The sequence below is a fragment of the Cydia amplana genome, chromosome 7, assembly GCF_948474715.1.
Source record: "Cydia amplana chromosome 7, ilCydAmpl1.1, whole genome shotgun sequence".
In the NCBI taxonomy this organism is placed as follows: domain Eukaryota; kingdom Metazoa; phylum Arthropoda; class Insecta; order Lepidoptera; family Tortricidae; genus Cydia; species Cydia amplana.
In genome coordinates, this window is record NC_086075.1 from 18,151,651 (window position 1) to 18,174,363 (window position 22,713).

The following is a 22,713-nucleotide window of genomic DNA, read 5'->3' on the forward strand; positions in this document are numbered from 1 at the left end:
GCATTATTGTGTACTTTTATTATGTACCTATGTTCAAACTCTTTGAATAAACGTCTTTTATTATTACTAGTAGTTCGCCCCGAACTGAGAACTCGCGGTTAACCAAAAATTATATAGCGATTGACTTTGTTGCACCTACTTAGGTACTCGTATAGTGCGACATAAAATAATAGAAAATAAATGAGGGCGCCACTTTCTACGTACCTGTCACATTTTTGACGTAAAATGCTTACACATGACAACAATTTAGTATGGACATTTTTGAGTTCCATTTTATTTAATTTCTACTATTTTATGTCGCTCTATAGGCGGCAATGGATCAAAGATCGCGTGGATTTATTGCAAGGTCTGTGGAGCCTTTAACTGATTTGATTTAAGCAAAGATTAATATGTATATATAGTTGGCCAAGCATATCTTGTCAGTAGAAAAAATGTAAGCGCGAAGGGATATGGGCTCATAGAAAATTTGAGTTTCGCGCCTTTTTCTACTGACAAGATTTGCTTTTTTGCATCAATTTTGAAGCGCCATTTACAAGTTTAGCGTTAAGTAATATAGATGGCGCTATTTTTTTCGAATAAAGGGCTTCGTATACGGCTGTCCCTCCCCTGGATTTAAGTCACCACCATAGAGATTAAAATAAACTGTATCTGTGCTAAGCCGAAATATTTCTTGTCAAATGTCACATACATATATTATGTTTATTCTATTTTATTTTTATCTTGCTAATTATTTCAAAATGGTAAATTAAAAAACGATATTATAAAAGTGTAAGTCGAGCACTTTCATTTGATACTAAACTCGACCATGTTTCTTGCAAAAAATTGACCAGAATAGCAAGACCCCTCACAAACAGCTTTTTGGCCTTCTAAGCTCTTCTAGCTCAATAACCTCTTGATCGGGCCTGCTCATAATTTAATGACTAAAATATAATGCCCTCGACTACACGTTTACCCAATTTCATTTAAATTAGAACAAATTTACTTAAGTTATTGAGTATCAAACTATCTTCTGACAGTTCAGCTTAAAAACATCGAAATGCCGAGACGTGCCGCTAGCCAGCCGCGTGTTCAAAGTCGAATGTAAGAACTTCGCTTCGCTTCGCTCGCTCGTTCGATTATTATTTCTTTCTTTATTTACTTGAACTCTTAGGCTAGGTGATTTATAATATGAATATAAAAGTAAAATATAAAAACACTTACAAAACAATAAAAAATACATATAAACATATTATAAAAAACATAACCTAGGGTGCCGCCAGCAGCGGGGCAAGGCCCAAGGTGCCGGTGGTCAGGGCCGCAGAGAGAGGAACCGGCGGACTATCCGCGCCGTGTCCAAGATCACCGCCTTCTGCATCTGGCCCTTGATCCAACCACCTAGCGAGAGTCTCTCAAGATGTTGGTCGAGACTCTTCGCTATTAGACCGTTCGCTGAATACCTATTATTATTACGTATACAAACAAACTACGTGAGTAATAAAATAACCAAATAAAAAGCCAACGCACGTAACTACGTAAACATCCTTCCTTCATCAAATTCCACGCACACTATATTTTGATCCCGTTTATTTATATTAAAATTTAACCAACAAACAAATGAAGGCGCCTTATTCGCTCATCAATACATTATTTATAGGTACTCTACTCCCACACCATTCCGTACATTCTCGAGTGATGAATGTGGAACTAACAACTTATTGTTTTGATATTTAAATGAGCCACAGGATTAAATATAATGCTGCTGGCTTTACGTTTGCTATTACGCACAGTATTTGCACTTGAAAACATGGGGAGATTACTAAATCCTTCTTTAAATTATTATTTTTTTCTTTCAGACAACCTAAGGCCCGAGATACACTTGTAAGTTTTACTTACGTAAGTAGGAACAAAGCTATTTGTTAGAATGAGATAACGATATTTATCCCTCATTCTGTAGTATAGCTGTGTCCCTTCTTACGTTAGTAAAACTTACAATTGTATCGTGGGCCTAAGGATAGCAGGAAAACTACCTAGGAACTTTCATTGCAGATATGAAAATCGTTATAACTCAAAATGACAGAACTTATTTTTCTTAAGAAACACAGTGCGCACGCAGTTCTATAATAAATACAGAGGTTTTTAAATTCACTACAAGCGTCCAATGACAATGGTAAACCTACCATCAAAGACATATGTAACTCCGTATAAGATGAATAAAGTCTAAGGAAAAAACGTGCTTCGGAAATCAAGAAAAAGTAATTCTCGGATAGATGGCGCACACACCTTTGGCCTATGCTCGGCTAGATGGCGTTGACGACACCATTTGATATTAAACAATTTAAACACATAGATATCAGTGAAAGAACAAAATCAAAATTATATAAAAATAATACTCCTCCCCCTCCTATAATCCTCTCTCGATGGACCTTAACAGCTACTACCTGGAAGGGGCCCACAGGAAAACGCCGTAAAGGCAAACCAAATAGCCGCTGGGCGGATGACATTAAGAAAATAGCCGGTATCAACTGGAAATATACTGCATTAAATAGGTAAATTTGGAAGTCCTTAGAGGAGGCCTTCACCCGATGAGGGGTTCTGGTCCGTCACGATAAAAAGAGACTAACTATATCAGTGTAAATACCTAAATAAAATGTAAGCTTTTTCCTAATCATAATTTTGACATAGAAACAATGCAATGTAATATTAAAAATAACTAGCTAAGATTATAAAAGGTACATCAGTACCTTCTTACATTTTTTTCCAATGACTAGAAATAAATGCTTTTTTTTTTTATCTGTGACAAAACATGGTTCAAAATTATATAAAAATAATACTCCTCCCCCTTCTCCTATAATCCTCTTCCCCCCGGATCTCTCCATCTTCTCTTTGCTACCATGGCTTAAACTCATCCGCCACCGACGTGATATACACAGACTCGTATAATAACTGTCTCTTCGCATCTCATACTCGAGTCATGTTTCAAGGAGATCCACTTGCCTGCAGTTTTTGTTCTGAGATGGACAGTAGCACTAGTAGCAGTATTGTTTCCGCTCTTTGTCTAACAATGCAGCAAGCGTGCCTCAAGGTATAGGTTTAAGCGGGTCAAAGTAATAAATCGGTACTAAAGAATCTGGATAAAGATATAAAATATTGTTTTTTTTTACTATTCGGTCTAAATGTTTTAAACACGCGACTTGACACCGTACCCTCAAAATCGACGACTTATCAGCAGGTTTAGCACATATATATGTGTGAACCATACTAACAAATGTCATGTCATTCTTGGAGAGGTGCATCACGAATCAACGTTTAATCCAACACTAACTTGTCGACATCCACAACATTTAAACTGTAATCGCAAATGTTAATAATATATTCCCTTTATAAGTTTATGTTATATGTTAAAATATATAAATTTGGAAACGTGATTTCTTGGCAACTCCAGAGACATATTTGGTAACGCCTGAGACGTGAAAAGTGTCGGTTTAAACGTTGATTCGCCCACAAAACAACAGTTAGCTACCTCTTTCACTGCGTGGAACACGCATATGTACGGCGTAGCGCCGTAGCACATTTCCAGCTTTGTTGTAGCATAAATTCTATAGCGTCATTCGCGGTACAAGGGTTCAAAATAATTTCCACAAATTTATATTTTTAATCGACGAAAAACACGGAGGAGGTTCTTTTTATACCTAGTGTAAATAATTCTGACAAAGCAAATTTATTCAAGACTAATATTGCAATGATGTAGATTACTTAGTACGAAATAATCCTTATAAATTCTACAAAATGTGTTTGAATTGGATGTGTCCACTTTTTGTTACCACTCGTTGCTGTGGTTACATTCTCCTGGGTCACCCCTTAAACCTGATTTTAAGGCATTTAAATTCACCAAACGAAATTTTGCATTTTCCGGTAGTGAAAAGTTATAAACCTTTTCCATAAAACTAAGCATGCTCATAGCAGGTCGTGTACAATTTCTTCTAACAAAATGTGCTACTACTGTCTCCTGGCTGACGGGACAGAATAACAACAAAAAATGGTTGATCCACCCGTATTCTTATTGTTCTTCAGAGTATATTACGCTGAAAACTTATAAACTAACAGATATTTTACAACTAATGCTATTGCGCTGCTCGTCCGCGTTCCATTCATTAATATAAATGCTTCAAGAACTACTACAATCTTATCTGATGTAGATAATAAACGCTAACTCATTATTTGACTAAGTCTCGTTAAAAAAACAAAGAGTTACCTAATGAGCTAAGATGAAGAAAGATATTCATGATAAGAAATTTACTACGCATTTGCATATTTATTTACGGTATGTCCTAGACACCAAACAAGGTAGAAAACCTTTGTGTCTGTTGGTGCCTTACAACACTATACCAGTACGTTTATATACCTAGGCCATCGATTTGAACGCAACTAAAGCATAAGGGTTTTTTGCTAATTATACTAGGGACAGACAGGGAGCCCACGCAACGCAACGTATGCAATTACATTATGAAATCTGGACCCTGAAATTTGTATGCTTAGAAACAATACCTGTTATACGTTACGTTGCGTATGACGAATTGACAAAGTATGTTTCTAAGCATATTTACACGATCTCATTGTCAGTGTCTCAGAGGAGTGTAAATATATTTTGGAACGTTGGCTTGTAAAGATATTTGTGCTGTTTGTGCACTCGATTGACCCTCGTTAACAATTTGAGACATATCTCCGTCATTTCAAACTGTACTATGTATTGTCTCATGTCAGAAATGACCTGCCTCCACTGACAGCGTTTGCCAGATAAAAGCTATCTTGTCACCAGCGTCACCAGCGTGGCAGTTTCGGCTCTTATCACTTATCGCGTAACGTGTCGCGTGACATCTGTTTTGACTTTGACATGGGACGGTAGCGCGCGCGCTAATTTGATTAGCTGTTGACAGAGGGTTTGTTTACGTGTTGTGGGGCTGTAACTCTAAAAACGAGGAATAAGACACTGAAAGTAAACACATAAAAAATAAGGTTATAAGGAATACATCGTCATCAGTAGGACCATTCTATTAAACTTTAAAATGATACGGAATACTAAAAAAACTAACAAATAGTGTAAGGCCTGAGTGGACGCTCGAGTTGGGCGTGCAGCGGGGCGGGGCGTGCGGCGTGCATGTTAAACAAATGCAAGCGTATAGGAGCGGCCTTAGTGCACACTGCTAAAATCCCTTGGGAGCTCGACGCCACGCTGCACGCCCCGCCGAACGCTCCGCTTCGAGCGTCCACTCAGGCCTTACACATAGAGTTCTTTTCCATGTAAATAAAGCACAGCGGTAATGAAATCGAATATGCGTAAATATACTTTTTACGCTTTTAATTATCTTAAAATAGACAAAAAACGCATTAAAAAGAGGTGGATTCCTTGTGACGTTTCACATTCATTATGACGTTTCATAAAGAGTATTGTATTTAGCTGATTTCACTGGTTAGTACCCACACTATTGTATATTAAATCAAGAAATTCCATTTAGAATTACAATTTATTCGCATAAGTCATTGTCCACAAACCGCAGTGTTTATGTATGTATTTATCGCGTGACAGCTTGAAGCAGCTAATTTGCACTAACCATCAGCAATTTAAACGTGTTATCGTGTTTAATGACATCGTTAAAATGACGTGACAATCCTACATTCATGATCGGATAGATCAGCGGTCGGCAACCTGCGGCCCTCGAACCTCTCACTTGCGGCTCGCGAGTCTCCCTGGCTATTTTGTATGTAATATTGACAAACGACAATGTCTGATAAAGTCATACATATTAACAAAGTACGGCCCGCGTATAATTCGTTAACTACTAGGTGGCCCTTGGCTGCTAAAAGGTTGCCGACCGCTGGGATAGATGAACTGTTATGATATATAGCTAACATGAATTTCAGACACGTTAACACAATTGGGGTAGCGGTACTGTCTTAGTAAGTAAACGGGTCACACGGGTAAAAGTCGATTAAACGCTCAACATGTTTCGATCCAGTTTTTGAGGTTCTTCTTCTCGGAGCTGGAGCAACGACTCGCCTTTACTCGACCCACTCCCACTACCGGTTGGTGGTTAGATTGGGTGAGTAACCCGTTTAAAATATTTTTTGGAATATATTTGAGTCTCACGGGAGTTTTATAGTTAAAATGTTTCAGCATTATAGTATCCCACTGTTGGGCAAAGAAAGTGTATCTAACGGTTGGTTTTGAATAATGTACGGCCGTCGGCCTGTCGTTGAGATATACGTCCAAGCTATTCCGTCATACGTCAGGATTTCCCCTGTCAAGTCAGGATTTTTGGTCCCTCGTCAGCCAGGGGACTTGTCAGGGTTTTTACAAAGTTCAACTAACCATTAGAAGCTTGCTAAAAGTTTAGAGTTTAGCAGAAGATAAGAAAGGTTAATGCTATAGCTACAGCATATATGTATATGGTGGTCAGTTAAAGAGCTAGTGGCCAAAAAGATTTTGGAATAAGGAATTGAACGGACGCTTTTATACTTTATCGTGGTAATGTTAAATGGTAAATTGTTGAAAAAAATGCCGTCCAGGAGATGACAGGATTTTTAAGGTGATATCCGGCCTTTTGTCAGGATAGTAATTTTTTTTCATATGATAATCCTATTTCCACCGTTTTCTGCCATCACCTCGCTCATCTTTCGTGGCTAGTTGTGTTAGAAGAGGTTTTGAATAATCCTTTGGTAGTCTATAAACGTTGTGTAGAAGTGTCGCTTGTCAAATAATGAGCAACTCAGTACAGAGCCCGTACCACGAGTCACTGACAGTGTCAAAACTGACATATACGCTATCGAGAACGTAATTTACTTTCTATACATCTCGTTTGCACTAATATGCGAGTACGAGCGAGATGTATAGAAAGTAAATTACGTTCTCGATGGCGTTTATGTCAGTGCCAAACTGATGGTAGCCGTACTGATGATATGTTGGATCGCAGATACTATGTAAATCTCAACTGAAAAGTTAGTCAGTCTAGTTACAATAAAACTGAACAAATATTATCATTGTTATTGCATTTGTCAACAAATCAAGATGACGATTATTTACATACGTCACGTACGTGGGAGTTAACACGGTGCCTTACTATAATTAATAACATCCTTTTGCAAACAAATTGATAACATCAAAATAATATTTACACTGGAACAAAGAAGCTTAATTAAATTAAAATAAAACCAGTAGGTATTATATATAATATATATTACGTCGCATATAACTATGTACATTTGCAGCTGTGTGTACCTAATAGCGAGCTATTGGTCCAATCAAATTATTAAATGAAATATTTCCTGCGGGCTCAGCACGGTTCCATTTTTATCCACTATCACTAAGCCCGTCACTTTCGCACTTACATACTTGTTAGAACGTGACAGGCATGGTGATAAATGATAAAAATGCGACCGTGCTACTAGGGCTGCTCTGGGCACTAAAGGCCTAGGTATTTTTTTTAATAGATCTATTTCAGTTTCCTTACATAATTTAAAATCAATATAGGTTTATTCTATTTCTAGAACAATAGGAATTAAATACAGTAGACTCTACTGAGTAGATTGTTTACCTAGATAATGTGCCAGTATTGGATTATGGGATTAAATTAAATAGCTCAGGTCGCGTTGTAACCCCGGTTCAGTATCAGTAGGTTTACACGGAACGTATATAGATTGGACTGAGTACACCCGTGTGCTTACTCGTATAACATCGTTTTTTTTTTTGCTTGTACCTATGTAAATTCCACGTTGACGTGTAAAGTGCCCTTGTGGCCTATTTGCTGAATAAATGTTAATGTTTGATCACGTATTTTAGTCAAAATTAGGTGGTGCCAGTTTTGAATGATTCACGGTTAGTTACTACTATAGTGACTATAGAGACTTGTATCGACCGGGATATGAACCGTAATTACCTTTTGTATTGCTTTCGAGCTCCCGATACTCGTATTTCGACGCAGTTACATGCATCTTGTTCACGGGTAACCACGGTTCATATCCCGGTAGACATAAGTCTAGTGAAAATTAAGTAGCTAGCCGAAAATCATAATCATAGCCATTATACCTCTCGCCTATCACTAAGGTCGTATTTCCCAGTTCAGAAGCATATCAAATTGTTATTGATAGAAACCCACTTGGAAACCGTTTTGGTTTAGCTAGTTACTCAGAGTTAGTAAACTTATTGATTGATTTTTTTTAAAGCAATGTATTTGTAATTTGGCAAAAATTTCATTTTTGGTACAAGTTTTTATCGCTGACTGTACTTTTTTGTCCACAGACAACTAATACTCATCGAGACAATTCTAAAAACCCCAAACACAATTAGGTTGCGTTGTTTTATCACAGAGTTCCTATGACTACCTCCTGTCTCCATCATCAGATCAGCTCCATGGTACCAATATTGCATTGTCACCCGACTTACACACGTATGCCAATTTTCAGCTTCGGAAACCGGGAAGTGGGTCAAATTTAACTTGCAAGGTTTGATTACAGACAACGGGACAGGTGAAACTAAATAAATCTTGTAAAAATGGGTACAAAATCTGGACTTAAGTCCTCGTTTCTCGAAATTTCCTAAAGTGTTCTTAGTAGTGTTCGACCTAAATACAAGTTGCACAGGTGTCACAGTAAATGGGACACAGTAAACTTGCAGGCGACTCCATTAGTGGGGCATTCACGTCGCTGCCAGGTTGTCGGCTTGTTTCCGAGCGCTAACATTGTTCTTATAACGAAGTCTGAACAATTTCATCTGGAGCCCTATTCACATTTTACATTTGTATTTTATTTTGGACTGGTTTTGATACGACCCTGAAGTTCGCTAACATTGATTTATGCACGCAGAATAATGTGAAAGTCGTGCTTGTGATGCGCCCCAATCGTCAGGGTCAAATACGATCGTCAGGGTCGTATCCAAACCAGTTTAAACCCATATCAAATTAAATCTGAATCAGGCTCCTAACTGCGAAACAATTAGATTTAACTAAACCTGGCAACTATTTGTTTTAGTTGCTCAAGTTAGTAAACTAAATTGGAAGTTTGAATTCGTAATTAATGTGTATTGTCTTCAGCAACACAAAACGTTAGTTTTTATGAACCGACGGCTAATAGAGAAACTGTGCAGTGAAAAGAAGTTTACGTTTTTTAGGGTTTCATGGCCAAAATGGCAAAAACGGAACCCTTAAAAGTATTTGAACCCTATTTCACGTTTTAGGGTTGTAAATTGTATGGTGACAGATGTCATCTTACCCAAGCCATGAGGATTTAGCTTCATTCAAAACCCTGCGTCGTATTCACTTGTGTTGCAGTTGCACTGTGTTGTGTTGTGTAATCACATGTACTTGCTTCCTAATTGATTCACAGCCAAGCCTTAAACTTCGTCAACCCATCCATCTTGTGCTCATACTTCACATCCATTAACTAATGTCACTTTTACACAACCGTGACAAAACGACCTTACCACCGCTGAAACCCTTGCGACTTTAATCTCTACCATATTACAGTATCGTAGCACCATGACGTCATCGTGATCGATCACCCAACTCCTCGCCGGATTCGTCTGCAGATTGATCCTACTTCACAAAACGGAATCGTTTACAAACAGCGCCATCTCCTTCTAATACCCCGCCCTCGTGAAGGATAGCATTAGTTGTATTGAATGAGGCGCCGCCCTGAGGAGGGCGGGGGCGGCATTATTTTGTTCCAGCTGTTTTGGGGGAATTGATTTTCTTTATTCGTCTTTTGACATTTCCCTTAAGGTTAAAGTTAACGGTTTTGTCGTAAGCGTTTCGAGTTCAGCGCCATCTGTGTTCTGAAATCGGGAAACAAAATCACGTCTTATCGGTCGTGGTTTGAATTGAACTGACTTACAAAGTGGAATTCTTGACAATGATCATATATTACTAGTCAGTCTTTAATACAAATAGGAATCGTATTTTATTAAAATAAAATTGTCTTTATTGTTGTTTTTTTTTGTGTGTGTGTGGATTTTAAAAACTCGAACTTTTTGCAATAGATTCACAATTCAGAATTAGATTCGCATCAGCTTTCAGCTGCTATTATATTAAACAATATAATATTGTTTAATACACTAGCAACAATTACACAGTATACACATTTTTTGGACACGAATTCGACAAAAATCTCCGTGAGTTATTTCAAACCGAGCGAAGTTTTAAAAATACATTGGTAAAACCAAAGGTCACGGTCAATGAGACTTGATAAGTTTTTCCCACTCTCTGTAAATTGATTAAGCATTACCCCAATAACGGGGTAATCTCCCCGTCGGTGGCGGCGTCCCCGCCCGCGATCAGTCACTACGCGACCACTGCGCAGGGCAGACGTGCTATCGACCGCGTGAATACTATTGCATGTTTTCATTCGTGGTGGCCAGTGATTTTGTGTACTTTTCTTAGTGGTTGGTGATTATAATCGTCTTTTTTTTTCGCCGGTTTGTAAGCGGCCTGTATTTTTAAGCCACGTCCATGTATAAAACGTTCTTTTTTCAAATTTGACTGTCGTTTTTCAGTGAAGCCGATTTCTAACCGGTCAATAGTGCATGCAGATTGTTTCCATTGTTATTTAAACAATATTTCAAAGTTGACTTGAAGAGTACTTAGATCCGAGAATAGTTTCTGTTGTTGTTTAACCATTATAACGTTCAATTATTATTAATTTGTTGTCCCTCTCAGTCACTCTACTTACGTTAAATCAACCTTCATAATTTAACTAACTTTGTTTATGTTACTATCAAGGAACAAGGTATTTAATAATAGTTCATTTCTAAAGGAATAGATTAAAACGTAAATAACTAGCATTTAAAACCTTAATTGGAGCATAATTAATTAAAATGCACATGCACGCTCTTACTTGTGTTTATTACTTATTGAAATTAAATGGAAATAATACAAAAAGGATAAAGGTTAAAAAAATGTTTTATTGTCTAATGTTTGACGATACATAAATTATAATTTCAAATCCTTCATCAATATTCATTGCATTTAGTAACTCGCCAAAAAAATATTATTGTATCATACATACGTAGGTATTGCTTTCGTTGTGGTTATTAATTATGATACAGAGACGAGTTTCAACTGTGCATGTTTTTTTATTAATTACGCCCTGGACGGTAGTTATGAATAACAACATGTAAATAAAGCAAAATGACATACTTTAATTAGGAACAAAAAAACGTTATTTGCAATCACGTCGCTTAGTTAACGAGTTAAACCGGCTCATTAATGCATATAATTATTATGACGGCACGCTTTAGGTATTAAAATTGACAACAACGATAACATAGGTTTCATTAGGTATTGAAAAATATATAAATTGAATTTAACACTCCCTTCAGTTGCATACGGTTTAAAAGTATTTGATAGGTAATCTGATGGGCAATAGGAATATGTACGAATCAGTTATTGTCGTTTGGTACAAAGTTTATATAATTTTTTTCCTTTCATTCAATTTTGTAATATTCTTCATACACGTTTGTCGGGTTCAGTTAGTCGTGACCTGATTTCTTGGAAATTTCAATTCAGTCGAAGCAAAACGCATTCGGAAATCTATCAATGTCTTTACAGTCGCCATCAGATAGTCATGATAATATGGGCTTTGTTCAGATATTTGTGAACACCTCCGCCGCTTCGATATATCTGATGGCGATTGTATAAGTAGAGACGATATACCTACCTATATCGACTTTTAAATAAAACAAACGAACCTTGAACCACAGGCTGTGCGTGTTTGGAAGAATATAAAATTTACTAATCGATACACGTGATACCTGCTTTTTTCAAAAGCTTGTAACTTGTAATACAAGTGAAAGTCCCTTTCTAACAGTATCTGTCAAAAAGTGACATCCGCTTGTATTACAAGTTACAAGCTTTTGAGAAACGGGCCCCTGGGCATTTTCACTTAAGTACACATTAACGGCCAGGTAGCAATCGTCACAAAAATGTGACGGTTAGTTAGACGTTACTGAAACACGACTTAAGTCGCGCTTTAAAGTACAAGTTAAAATGAAAACGCCCACCTAATGACGAAATTTTATCAGTGCTGGTAAAATCATTCCAGTACATTAACACTCGTAGCTAATTCGTATGAATAATACAGGAACAAAAGGCATTTCCGGAAACATATTGGAATTCATAGATAAATAGTACAAGCACGTGGTTTCACGCACTTGCATCAGCGTTTACTCATACGTAAAACAATAATTGCCGCAAACACTCATCTTACATTATCTTTAGAAATTGAATTTTAATGGAACGGAATAAAGATCAGTTTCACATCGGATTTAATGAAATATGAGCTTGTCAAAGTTGTCATCTGATATGAGTAATGTTTTGATGTAACCGTGAAAGGAGACTCATAACTAAGTAAAATATCAGAAACGTGCACATACATGACATGAAACACAAGTACTCATATTGAATGACAGTACTAAGTGACAAGTACAGGTATATTTCATTTGATCATTACTTGCAACACTGAATAGCATTGCATTATCGAACAGTCGCCATGAGATATATCGAGGCGCCCAAGGTGCTCACAGACGCCTCACGCCTCTCTTGTCAAGGCGTTAGAATGCGTGGTCAGATATTTTTAAGCGCCTAGGCCACTCCGATATATGTGATGGCGACTGTACCTACATCGATTGGTCGATGTAGTTACAGATACACAAATTAGCCCCGAAAACACAATGTTAAAGTATGTATACTTAAAGTGTTAAGAAATAAGTGTGAAATAAAATAGGTATTACTTTTGTTTTGACACTATTGTAGCATTTCCGGGAGTCTAATTTAAACATTGTTTTGTGATGTATACGCCATTCATAATTTGTCCCGAAATAATTTGTTTTGAACTGAAAATACTGCGCGTTGCGGGTAAATTTAACTTTACGCTCACAATAATGCCTACGGTTGTACGCTACCCACTGCCTGGACCGTGCTACGAGCCAACACGTGGGAATATTGCGACAGACCACACTCTTCTAGATCAGAGGTCACAAACTAGAAAAAACCGGCCAAGTGCGAGTCGGACTCGCGTTGCAAGGGTTCCGTACATTTAAGTCCGATTTACACTTGACTGCACATTTCTAATAGGTTTTCCTAATCATCTATAGGTAAAGAACTATTTTGTGTATCTTTTTTTCCAAATTTTAGGCCCAGTAGTTTTGGAGATAAAGGGGGGGTGGGACAGAAGCACGAGTGATCCTATAAGGGTTCCGTTTTTTCCTTTTGAGGTCCGGTTTACTGGTAAGGCGTCTTGCTACGTGATAGGTACCTACTCAAAAGAAAATGTACTCGGACACAAATAAATAAATTGTAATATCCGGTCGAAATCTTAAGTACGTCTGGATCTCATTTTACGAACAGGTTATTTTAGCAACGGCGCCATAATTCAACGACTATTTACCGAAATACACTGGCATTATATAAATATTCGCGTGCGGTCCTAAAGTTATAAACAGCAATTTTGTTTATCATCACCCGTTTTGTTTATAGTTTTACGCTACTTCGGAAATGGCTCGCGAAAACCACCGGTATTGCTATTGGAGTGAAGGTCAAAGTTGTTTACGGTATGCTTATAAACACGGCGGGCTACGGTCGATATATCCATCATTCTCACAGTACATTTGAACACTTAAACATAACTATTTTGCTTTATTTTATCATCATCATCTTCCTCGCGTTGTCCCGGCATTTTGCCACGGCTCATGGGAGCCTGGGGTCCGCTTGGCTACTAATCCCGAGAACTGGATCTTGCTTTATTTTATAGAATGTATTATTACTACAACATTTTATGATTAAGCCACAAACCGGTTTATATAGGACTTCCAACAGAAGATGGATTGCATTATGTTCTCTGAGTAATATGCTAACCATATGTGAAGACTCTTCACTGAAATAAGTTTTTGGCATAAATTTCATTTTTGGTACAAGCTTGTATCGCTGACTGTACTTTTCTTACGACAGACAACTAATACTCATCGAGACAATTCTAAAAACCCCTAACACAATTAGGTTGCGTTGTTTCATCACAGAGTTCCTATGGCCACCTCCTGTCTCCATCATCAGATCAGCTCGATGGTACCATAATATTGCATTGTCACCCGACTTACATGTGTATGCAAAATTTCAGCTCAATCGGAAACCGGGGAGTGGATCAAAGGGTCTAGCCGCAATCCCATAGTGAAACTGCCCCTGGCTGAAGTGTATACCTTTCTTAGGTGCGTTTATTTGTCTTATTATAAGATATCGTTTTACCAAATTTCAAGGCTAGAATCCCCTTGGTTTGGCTAAAACAAATTTTTTTTTAATCGTTTTTATTTTTTTGTTGCTAAACTAGTGGTTCGATTGTTGTGAAATTTGGATGTTAATTGCACCTAATATTAGTTCATTTTCAAAAAAAAATCAAGGTTGTAACTTGTTTATAAAGGCTTAAAAAAATATTTTTAATTTTTTAAACTTTTTTTTTTAAATACTTGTGAGATAGCGACAACCTCAATTTTTTGTTATATAATGCAGAATATACTATTGCATAAAATATATTTTTTGTAAAAAAATCCATTTGGAGCAGCAAGGTAAAAATGTCTTACTAATGCATACAGGCCGTCCTTCTTACGTACTTTAGGGTGGTTCACGTTTGTATGGGAAAAATTCAAACTCTAGCTAGAAGAAGCGGCACCCCCTTATTTGGTCACACTTATTATAAAGATAATGTACACCAAGTTTTGTAACTTTATCTCAACTACAAGGGGGTGCTCAACCACTTTGAAAATTTTCAACGTTGTATGAAATCCAAAAATAAATAAATTATATTTATTTTTATTTTTATATAAGTAGTTGTTTTCACATTATTTGTAAATGTGATTTATAAGTTATTAAGTAAAAAAATATAGTTATTTATATTTTTCATAATTTTTCAAGTTTTTTTTTATTTCACCTGAAAAATTCTTAAAAAAATTCAGCAGTTAACATCCAAATTTCACAACAATCGAACCACTAGTTTATATAGCTACAAAAAAATAAAAACGATTTAAAAAAATAAATTTTTTAGCCAAACCAAGGGGATTCTAGCCTTGAAATTTGGTAAAACGATATCTTATAATAAGACAAATAAACGCACCTAAGAAAGGTATACACTTCAGCCAGGGGCAGTTTCACTATAGGATTGCGGCTAGACCCTTTAACTTGCAAGATTCCATTACATAGTTAGTTACATACAGGTCGACCTAATAAAAGCTTGTTAATAAAAAGGATGAAATCTCCCAAGGTTGAAAGGTAATTTGACCTTAATGAGGCAGTTTCGTTACCACTTCTGTTTCTTACTTAGCGAAACTAATACCCAGCCCGACGATCAGTTCAAATCAAGATATATGAAGATCAGCTTTATTGTATTTAATTTAACAGTCTTATAACCCCATTTCATCATAAACTTTGATCCTCTTGTCGGTGAAGCAATCTCCATCTATTTCTTTCCTTAGCCTTTTCCTTGACGGCCTGATACGGCACAACTTTCACTTTTTCCTTCACTTGATCCATATACGCCCCTCTTGACTTCCCTCTTCCTGTTTCCTTTGACTTTCCCTTGTATATATAACCCTATTCCTGATTTATCTAAACACATTACAACATACACGTATCGCAAGGACGTGAAACCCTAAAAGGGAGCCACGTGACAGCCACTACGCCGTTGGAAAATAGTCTAACCGCTCCAGCGTGTTTGTAAATGCACTTACATTATTAACCTTTAATTTCTCGCTTGATACAATGCGTATATAGTCTGGCACTATATCCTTATCAATTTGTAAGTAGCAAAATGGTAAATTTGAAAATGTAGGTGAGAAGGACCGATCGCCCAAAGAAATTTTGATCGTACCTATGTACCTATCCCTTTTATACATACACGTTTAAATTCTTATGAAAATAACGCGCTGAGAATTTAAATTACGGTAGTAGAGTACGTATTAAGCGTATATGTACTAAACTACATAATAATAGATATCGGACACGGGAACCACGCAAAAATTCAATGACATCCGTAATTGAGCTGAGTCCAATGTCATTGCCACGTTTTTTTATTTAAATTATTTAACACTTAGTGATCCAGCTACCACGTTAGCATTACCCATATATGTAATAATACAACATTTTGTCATGCCTAGTTTAGTGAGCTGGTCTCAACCTACCTGGTGGTTTGGTGGTGGTTGGTGGTACAATCTCTGAAAACCTATCTTATAAAATGTCACTACCTACTTACCTCTATAGATTTCGTACCTATTCATATCACATTTTCAGCTACCTTTTCTAATTTTCTTTCCTCCCCTACTTTTGACCCCTCAATACCTATTCCAACCCCGTGCCTCTGAAGTCGAGAGTTTATTGATACCTTTATATTACCGTGATATATGTTTGGAACGCATATATTTTAACGTTCGAATTTCCATAAAACAATTCATATAGAACATACGTAGAGCGTCATAATAGTTTGTGATTCGTCGCACGGAAAATGTTATTATAAGTACCTCGAAATCAATGTCACGCTAATGCATCCTTGGAATAAAATATTATAAACTGAACATGCCGTGTCTATTGAATTTTAACATATAACTTATTTCAATTCTCTCGACTTATATAATTTAGAGTAGTTGTATTGAAATATATTACATGCACGCTGCAAGTTGCTAACTTAGTCGCGTCGTATAGGTAAGTAATCCTTATGGTATTATCGAATTTTTGTACTCCGCCGCTGGGTAAATTCACTTTATTGTCTTCCATTATTTCATAAGCTGGAGTTTCCAATCGGATGGGATCCTTCTAAAGGGGGTTGAGGACAGGGGGGGGCATCTCTTATATGTACAGCAAAGAACACCCATAGATTGCGTACTAGTAAAAATATTAAAAGAGAGGACATCATTATGACTGCGTCAAGCCACGCAGAAAAAGGTTGTGAACTCCTGCAAGCTATTACTTACTTGTACATTATTGTACAGTTAGCTGCGAAATTGCATGGAGAAATTATGAATGAATTCATTGATAAAGTCGCCATGCATTTTTGCAGCTGATGGTACATACATGTAAAGTAAAAAAAAATGGTTATAGTAGGTAGTAAATTAAGTAGATTAGAACAATACCTAAATAATTCTTCTAAAAACCTACCAAGTAGATTTTCCAACCATAACCCACTTACATTACCAACGCTCACGCTCAGTCTCTCTGTCTCTCGTTTGTTATAAAAAAAAAGAATTTTGAAGTTATGCGGAGCAGACCCTTAGTATAGACACAAATTAAAACATTCGAGGGTCACTATTTATGACCGACGTAAACTTCCTAGACTTGCATTATGTAAACAATTCTGGAACATTCGAGTAAACATTTACATTTCGGCTTTAGTTTACTATTGCTGTAGGATTGTGCTTCCGCGTTGCGACTATGTATACAAATATGTCCTTTGCCTTTAAGTACTCTTCAACTTGAAATAGATTTCTTACGGTTCCGTCACACAGGCGCGTTTTCCGGGCGGGGCGTGAGCGGGGCGCGCCGCTTTTACATATAAAACGCTCACGCCCCGCCCGGAAAACGCGCCTATGTGACGGTACCTTTAATGTATAGGCGGGGTTATCCAATGGAGGTAAACATGGACAAGTTGGCAATAAAAAACTAAAAATGTCGTTCCTGATCAAATTTGAGTAGACTATGTCAAATGTAATAGTTATAGACCATAAAAAATAAGCTTTTGGTCTCCGGTTGACCCCGTAAGCTGCGTAAAGCTTCAGGGTTTTCCTATATTTAGGCTGCCTTTTTACTGAGGCGGAGATGAGAGGAGACTTATGGGAATCAACCACCTTCTCTTCTCCGCTCCGCTGGATTACAACCAATGCTATTGGTTGATTTCACACATCTCTTCTCATCTCGGCCACAATGGAAAGGCAGGCTTACAATATGACACCATACGTCGCAAACGGCGTCAACTTCAGACCAAAGTCTAAGGAGAAATATCTTCATCTATCTCATCTTACTTTATTTGTGATAGAAACGTCTTTTAGTCCAATCAACGGATGTGTTTTATCTAGCCAAAACTTGGCCAAGTGAATGACTGTACATAGAAACAGTGTCAGTGAACAGTGATCATGGCTATGGACACTATGGCAGTGGAGCTGCCCGATCTGAACACGCTGGCGCCCCAGGTACCAGTGGAGGAGACTGCTGAGGAAAAGTGAGTATGAGATTCATCACAGAATAATGTAGGCTGAATTGGATAGTTGGCCCAGCAACATACATTCAATACATTGCAAGTTAAATAAACGCTTGTTTAAAAGAGAGAATTTGAAAGTTATGCAGTGCAGACCCTAGTCTAGACTGCCTGATGCCTAGTCGTTTATAATTCAAACCGGTCCAAGGTCAGGCAACGCGAAATCTCAACCGATTGACACGGCTCCTTGTTTCTCCGAATTTTCCACCGATGTTGTTTTCGTCGCATCTCGTATTGCGTAAAACGCAATATCGAGCCCTCAGCTGACCTGAAAAACGGGCTATTATTTATTCCTGTCGTAGTTTCGAGAAATTGGGTAATCTGAGTAGGGTTGCCAGATCGAAAGCCGCTATTATCGGGAAAAAATATAATTTTTTCGGGATTTTGGGCCTTAAGTCGGGAAAAAAACCTATCAAATTAAATTAATTGTATTAAAAACAACGATATTTTACATTATTGGCACTGCGTCAGCTGCTCTGCCCAATCTCGCCACGCGCGCCCCGCGCGCGCGCTGACGGGCTCGACGCGGGTCGCTTGCTCGCTCGACGACAGTTCGGAACTTGAAGTTTTTCGGGACAATTTTCACTTCGTCGGGAATTGGGAACACATGCTAAAAATCGGGAGAATCCCGCCGAATCCCGACCATCTGGCAACCCTAGATCTGAGGGCCCTGAAACAGTTAGACACAACAACTGTCTTCAGACTATAGTGTGAGTTTTCCCTAAGCTAATTTAACCTAAATAACCTTAGTGTAAGGTTTCGAAAGTAGGTACGTGCGTTATGATCGTGGACGTAGTTGAAGAAATATGCTTTTTTATCCTTAACAACTGGCCGGAAGAAAGAGGCATTTGCCCAGCAGCGAGACAATCAAATTAGCTAGTAAACATTCTTTAAATATTGACACATAGAACAAAACCCTGTTGTATGTCTATTTTTTCCTACAAAACTACAGTTGGTACAAAATATTCGCCTAATCTGTTTATTTTTGTGCGCATCTCTGATGCTACGTTTACCAGTAAATTGTAGAAAATGGTAAAATTAATTGAACTAACTGTTACGAAGCCCAAAGGGTCCGGGCGATCGAGTTACTTAGTCCTTAAATTAATTATCAATTTGTATGTTCATTCATTTATAGTTCCTAAACGGTCAAGGTCAAGGTTAGGCTTAAAACTAAATAAAAAATTTAAAGCTATAAACAGCGGCAGAGAAAAAAAGCAAATAAATGTTTAAGACCTCGTAATCTTTTTTACGTCGCAGTTCCGTTTTAAGGATTGTTTTGGAATTCCAAACGCGGGCGCCGTTTATTTTAAGAACTCACTCGCTACCTACTGCGTATTGGATACCAAAACATACCTACATAAATGCATGATGAGTCTTTGGTGCATCATCATCTAACCTTTCCCTACGATCTTTACGAGAGGGCCTAGTCAAGATACCAGTCTCTCTATCACTCTTCCATATAAATGAGACAGAGAGACATTAGACTATTGGTGGGAACCTATAATTGCCTTTTTGTTATTTACATATATAACTATTGTACAATTGATAGCTGTTGGTGCTCCGAATAATAAATAGATAAATAATAAATAGATCGATTGTCATGTTGGCTAAGATCAGTTGAGTTGCCGTCAACCCCTATTGTGTTCACTCCAGCGGCCTTCGCTTCGCCGAACATTCGCATGTTCGTGGCGAATGCTTATCCTTACTTAATCTAAAAATTGCCCTATTACAAAGTTGCATTTACTATAACACCCACGAACTTGATATTTTACTGCGTCCGTAAAATTGATATATGACAAAACTTTGATGGCCGGGGCTACATTTCCAATGGGAGCAATGTCGTCGAATAATTCCGATCGTAACATAAAATATAAGTTTGGAATCATTGTAAGCAACTTCTTGCTAGAAAGCTGTAAGTACTTATACTTTTGTATATATTTCTGACGTACGACTTTCAAACGGAAAGTGTATTTAGTGTTAGTCGTATGTCTTACCAAATGTTTATCGGAACTTTTTAACGCTGTAGGTATATTAAATAATTTGATATTTATTTTTATGTATTTGGTTAAGGAAAAAACATAGCGAGTCATGTGAAACTACCATAATATGTAAATATGTACGCATTATCACATGCGTTAAAATTGTAATTAAAATAATCTACAATGAAACAAATAGGTTAAATAAATATTTAGTCATTTCTACTAAATAAAGGCTTGGCCAGACACAGAGCGCGATTTGGCGCGACGCAGCTCCGCGTCCGCGCCGCGTGATGCGGACGCGATGACTGTTCAAACAGGGCGCGCGCGGACCGCGCTCTCAACACGCCCTCATCGCGCGCGCGAACGCGGCGCGGCCGCGCGGGAACGCGGCGCGGCCGCGCGCCACCGCTCGCTGCCTAACGTCCGATCCGACTGATGTGACCCAGCGCAACGCGGCGGCCCGCCGCGTCCCGCCGCGTCCGCGCGGCGCAGCGCTGCGCGGACGCAAGGGGCCGCGCGGCGCGGGGCGCGACAGAAGCGGGGCGTGATACCGGCGGGACGCAGTCTGTTTGACGTCGGTAACCTGTTAGCATGTGCCACGGTCGCGCGGCGCGGACGCGTCGCTGCGTCGCGCTCTGTGTCTGGCCAAGCCTTAATGAAGTTAATAATCTTGTTATATGAAACTACACATACCTACAAGTAATAATTAGTAGTCTTACTAAATTACCCGATTTTTTAGGGTTCCGTAGCCAGATGGCAAAAAACGGAACCCTTATAGATTCGTCATGTCTGTCTGTCTGTCTGTCCGTCTGTCTGTCCGTCCGTATGTCACAGCCACTTTTCTCCGAAACTATAAGAACTATACTGTTGAAACTTGGTAAGTAGATGTATTCTGTGAACCGCATTAAGATTTTCACACAAAAATAGAAAAAAAAGCAATAAATTTTTGGGGTTCCCCATACTTCGAACTGAAACTCAAACATTTTTTTTTCATCAAACCCATACGTGTGGGGTATCTATGGATAGGTCTTCAAAAATGATATTGAGGTTTCTAATATCATTTCTTTCTAAACTGAATAGTTTGCGCGAGAGACACTTCCAAAGTGGTAAAATGTGTGTCCCCCCCCCCCTGTAACTTCTAAAATAAGAGAATGATAAAACTAAAAAAAATATATGATGTACATTACCATGTAAACTTCCACCGAAAATTGGTTTGAACGAGATCTAGTAAGTAGTTTTTTTTTAATACGTCATAAATCGCCTAAATACGGAACCCTTCATGGGCGAGTCCGACTCGTACTTGGCCGCTTTTTTAAACCTTGTGTGCGTCATTGACACAGGAAGTCGTCCGGAATAGAGTCTGTTCAGAAAGAGAAGAGTCGTGGAATGTATTGAGCCCCATACATTCCACAACTCTTCTCTTTCCGCAAATTAATATCGCGAATTCCGATTTCAAATATAGAACACTACTGTAACCTTGCGCCGTTTTCTACTTTTATTTTTAATTCACGACGTAGGCCCATTCATTATTATGCCAGTTAACCTATTTAGAATGTTTCTGGCGTCATAAGATTGGCAACACCGTGTTCTGAAGTTGTCTTTGATGCGACTTTAAATCCTGATTTATATTTATTTTTTGGGTCACTTGTGAAACTATAATTTATTATTAACTACATTGCTGTGTCTTAACACTTGTCACTTTATATGTGCCATATGATTATAACGAGAAAATATGTTTTTGAAGTACCTAATCTAATAGATAAAGAAATATCTTATACTCGTGGACAAAGGAACGCAAAAAAAAGTTTAATTTGTTACTGGATTACAGCACCAAAAGCTACAAAAAAACATTAGAAAAGTAAGAGATTCAGATCGAAGGTCATTCGGGCATGGGATCCCCTTAACAGATTAGAGGTTTAAGCTCATTAAATCACCTCAGAAAATTCCAACTACAGGTAGCTTAAATTAGGTACAAAGTAAAAAGCGGAATGAAACCCGCCTAGTGAAACAAAGTGATCGTACACTTTTCATTGTTGGAGGCTGAAAAGGGATAAATTTGTTTTAATTTATTACGTCCGCGGCGCAGTTCTCACGCGTCACCGACTATAACAATGAAACGGGCATTATCAGTTATAACGTGACTAAACTGAGATCATGTACTCATTATACGTGGCCGTTTGTCTTGAGGATTTTTTTACTTGACTATTAAACTTTAGGAACAGAGGTTTGGCCACACAGGATAAGAGTATCCCCACTGCTGGGCAAAGGCCTCCCCTCTTTCCTGCCCCTTGGTCCTGTCCAATGCACGCTCCCGCCACTTTTTACTACCTATATGTATATCTTGATCTCCGTTTTGGTCTTCCTCTGCCCCGAGGTATGTGGCTAGTTTGGCCCAGTTGTCCGGGTGCAATCGGCAGACGTGGCCAGTCCCACTTTTATTTTAATCTAAGTTTGGAAATAACTCCTGATCCTTCTTCCGGCCGAT

At 38.1% G+C, this 22,713-nt stretch overlaps 1 protein-coding gene and 2 long non-coding RNA genes across 4 annotated transcripts in view; 1 reads left to right on the plus strand and 2 right to left on the minus strand.

The window, feature by feature from the left end:
* The window catches only part of LOC134649570 (protein GDAP2 homolog), a 121,487-nt gene that overhangs the window by 79,501 nt on the left and 19,273 nt on the right, over positions 1-22,713 (plus strand). The gene's annotated exons all lie outside the window — the stretch shown is intronic.
* Positions 1-22,713, minus strand: part of LOC134649676 (uncharacterized) — a 164,011-nt gene that overhangs the window by 27,782 nt on the left and 113,516 nt on the right. The gene's annotated exons all lie outside the window — the stretch shown is intronic.
* LOC134649679 (uncharacterized) lies at positions 8,211-14,148 on the minus strand. Its single transcript, XR_010096981.1, has 2 exons — positions 14,054-14,148; positions 8,211-8,351 (listed from the first exon to the last, which is right to left on the minus strand). It is a non-coding gene; the product is annotated as an uncharacterized LOC134649679 (long non-coding RNA).